Source organism: Tuber melanosporum, assembly GCF_000151645.1.
Source record: "Tuber melanosporum whole genome shotgun sequence assembly, scaffold_1, strain Mel28".
Taxonomy (NCBI): Eukaryota; Fungi; Ascomycota; class Pezizomycetes; order Pezizales; family Tuberaceae; genus Tuber; species Tuber melanosporum.
Window position 1 is genome coordinate 1,234,058 of NW_003298755.1, and position 4,531 is coordinate 1,238,588.

Sequence of the window (4,531 nt, forward strand, 5' to 3'; positions counted from 1 at the left end):
AGGTACAATGGTGATATATATAGCCAGCAAAGAATAGATTTGTTATTGGACTACTGAGATTATAATTATAAAATTGACTTAGTGGTGGGAACAACTCTCTCTTTTTGGTCTTTAAAACGCTTTTCTGAGAATGAGGTTAAGGTCTTAACAGAGTATCTTAATAAGATAATGCTAACGGGAAAGATAAAAAGATCTAATTCCAATGCCACAGCCCTAATCCTCATTATACCTGAACCGGATAGTTAATCGAGATTATATATTGATTACAAAGGGCTGAATAACATAATAGTAAAGAGTAAATATTCTTTATGATTAATAAGTGAGCTGCAGGATAGACTTGCAGAGGCCAACGTCTTCACTACAGTGGACTAGAAAAGTGACTACTATCTCCATCAGATAAAAGAAGGAGAAGAAGAGAAGTCAGCATTTCACTGTAGATATAGATTGTAGGAGTATACAGTAATGCCATTTGAGTAGTGTAATATTCTTTCTATGTTGAAGAGTATGATAAACAATGTCTTTCGAGACTTGTCAGATGAAGCAGTTATCACCTATATGGATAATATTCTAATATACTCAGAGACTATAGAAGAACATGTCTCTCTTGCTCGGTAGGTTATAGAAGGACTACATAAAGTTAGGCTTTACATAAGTGTTCAGAAGTCTAGATATTATTAAAGAGAAGTGGAATATCTTGGAGACTATATATCCGATTGAGGTATCATGATGACTACGGAGAAAGTGAAGTCAATTGAAGTTTGGAATTTACCAAAAATAGTGGTTGATGTACCAAGCTTCCTGAGTTTTATAACCTTTTATTATCTGTTTATTGAAGGCTTTAGCAAGATAACAAAGCCATTGATAGACTTAGCAAAGAAGGATGCCAAATGCAAATGGGGATTAATGTATGATGAACTCTTTAATCACATTAAAGCAATATTTATGGCAAGTCCCATTTTAGCCTATTTCAATCCTGAACAGTTAACCAAATTGGAAACTGACTGTAGTTATTTTACATTACAAGTTGTACTATTACAATTATGAGAAGATAATAGATGGCACCCAGTGGCCTACTAGAGTCAGAGGTTCTCTCCAGTAGGGGAAAATTATGATGTGAATAATAAAGAGATACTTGTAATTATTACTGCATTTAAAGAATTAGATAATCTCTCAAGTAGGATATCTGATCAGATAACTATTTATACTTCTTATAAGAATTTGGAGTACTTCGATAGTACTAAGATACAGAATTTCACATAGTACGAGTAGGCAGAGTTCTATCAATCCTTCCATTTTAAGGTTGTCTATCATGAAGGGTGCCTTAATGGGAAGGCTGATGTATTGTTAAGGTGTGCAGATTAACGCTCTGAAGTGAGAAGTAATTCTGAGAAACTGGGTCAGAAAAACATGTTTTTGCATTCTGGACAGTATTTGGATAATTAGGAGCAAGACATCTTGTGACTACAGTTGTCATAAATTGTACAAAGGCTTCTGGCTAAACGCAGGAATGCTGGATGAAATGAAGCTCACTATTGCGAATAATAATACTTATTAAAGTATATACAAATTTGTCGTTCAAGGAGACAAAAACGTCTCCACTAGTTTCTCAATAGAGAAGGACTTCTGACTGAGCAAGAGGAGTTGGTTTTGTGCACGGACAAAATTAACCACAATTCAACACAGGAATATCTTTGGCGATGACAATCACACTCACCCTCCAATCCACTGTCATGAAAACCAACAAATAAAAGTTGAAAGATGTAAATACATAGTAGAAGTTAATATTTGGCATACAATCCATCAGCCTTAATAATTGCCTGTATTCTATCCACTATTAATCCAACTAAAGTATCTAAAACCTTTAGATCAAGAAGTTCCCAACAGTGAATGATGGCTTCTACTATTGCATTCTTAACTACATTAATATCACCCTTTATAAGATATAGCTCAGGGTAGTGCTTGTGAAGCTTACCTTTCACCAAAGACCAAATATTGTCAATTGGATTGATATCTGGTAAATAGGCAGGAATTTCTATTAGTATAATTCCCTGCCCTCTGAGCTATCTTCTAAAAGACAAGTCAGTCTTGGAATTGTTAATGATAAAACATACCTCTTCTTCTCCAGCCTCTTCTCTGATATTCTCTTATATCCCGAGAAAGTCATAATGATCATAAACATCAATAATTGACTTCTCAGTAACTCCACCCCTAGCAGAAGAAGGATCAAGAAAAACGGGCAAAAAATAACCATGAGTTTGACTATAAAAACAACCAGTCATCATCTGGCTAATTCCTCTCTCCTCTCTCTTCGCCTTAGATTCAATACAATTCTTATTCTATTTCTCATGTGGGTATCTGAAAACCCATTTTCTCTTCTTTCCCCCTCCCCTTACCACAGCTACCTCATTATTCCACATTGCCTTCCTTCTCCACATCTCCTTTATCCAATGTCTATGAGCTTATGCCTATTCAAACCTCTCTTGAGCTAGATCCTAATCCAGATGAACTCTCTCTTATGCCATCCACTTTCAAAGATGCTTTTTTTCAAGTCTTCTCCATACTGTCCAACTAGTAACATTGGTAGCCCCGTGCTCAGCAATGTCAGAATAAGTAGAATGGCAATTTTTAAGAGCTACCTCCACCATAGCATCATCCTGTGACTTGGTAGTTTTAGGATATTTTCCTCTACCCTTATCCCCCTTACCCTCTTGATATTCCTTTGCAATTGTGTCTCAGACAGTAGTGTAGGGGATATTAAAGTAGTGAGAAATTTGCTAATATCTCTTCTCAGGCTCGTGTAATGCAAGAATCTCCCCTCTGGTAGCCTCATCGATATGTATAGAGGGAATAGGTTTTTTGGCATGACTGCGAAGAATAGGAAGTATAGTTTATTGACAAAAATAATTGAGCAGAATGATTTCTTCTTGGTTGACTTAGAACAATTCTTTTAGATACTGTTGAGAGTATAGAGTGATAAAGAGGGGTAGGTTGCCACTAATTATTAAATCGCGGTTAATTTTGTCAACGTACAATACATATTGGAGGATCCAGGGCTAAATCTAAAGATTGTGCTGGCAGATCATGACTCCCACCTAGCTAGACACTTCTGGACTTATAAAGCTTTTGGCAAAGATAAAGCCAAATTCTACTAACCAGAAATGCAGGCTTATATCAAAGAAAATATTCAGTCTTGAGATGTCTGTCTTTTGGTAAAGATAGTTACACCTAACAGGTTTGGTCTCTTGGAACTAAGAAATGTTCCAATGAGGCTATGGATGGTAATATCAATGGACTTCAATATGACATTACCAGAATTCAAGAGTTTTACGAATACCTGTATCATTGTTAATTGATGTTAGAGTTTTAGGTTAGCTTAATGGGACTACTTAAAGTAAAACTTAAGATCTCAATGATGTTACATCCAGAAACTGATAGTCAGACTGAACGGGTGAAAGAGATCTTGGAACAAGATCACAGAAGTTAATTTACCTACCAGTCGGATGACTAGACATTGTTACTACTATTTGCAGAGTATGCCTATAATACACACATCTCTGAGTCCACTAGGATATTACCTTTTAAGATTACATATGGATTTATTAAGAGGATGACTTGGTCAGAAATTGTTCTCGATAAAAATTGCATTCATCCTAGTACTGAACAGATAGTTAAGAATTGAGAATGTACATGGCAAGATATAGGAAAAAGAATACAGAAGACACAAGAAAGGCAACGGACAAGATGTGCAAAGAAAATAGTAGTGTCTCAGCAGTATGCCAACTTAGAAGATCATAAATAAGGGAGAGCTACTAAGGCAGATAGGGTAATGCCGAATCACAAAAATATCTATTATGAGAGGCCAGTAGAGAAACTTGACTAGAGAATATTGACCACAATTCTGATCAAGCGACGAGTGGGAACTAGACAAGATGAACTCTAGTTACTATTCAGCTAGTCAATCTATGCAGTATTCAATTTTAGATTGTTGGAATCATACAGTGAGGATCAGAACTGGAAAAGGGTAAAAATAGTCCCCATCACTAACATCTTTGACGATGAGTACAGCTATCTTATCTCAGGATTATTAGATAGCTAGTAGCCTGGTGGAGCGAAACAGAAGTTTCCGTATAGGTACATCCTGTACCTTACATAGTGAGAGGGTAATGGAGCGGAAGAAGAATTGTAGGAGTGGTTGGAGAAGTTGGAATGAACTGGTATACAGGCCTTAAGCAATTTTCACAGAAGGTACATATCTAAACCTAGGGACCATAGGGTTGTAGATGCATTGAATTATGAGAATAAGAGAGGTAATTAGACTGGCTCAGGTCAAGCCTTATGGTAGCAGAGAGTGATGCAACAAGACTGCGTGGAATACTATTACAGCTAGCTAAACCTATACTCATACTGGTGTCAAGCGACTAGGGTGATAGGAAAGATGGTAGACCAGAGCCTACCATGAAGATTGACTATTGGTTAGGTACTTCAGTCGGAGGCACCTGATTCCGACGGGATAAATAAAACAGCTAGATTG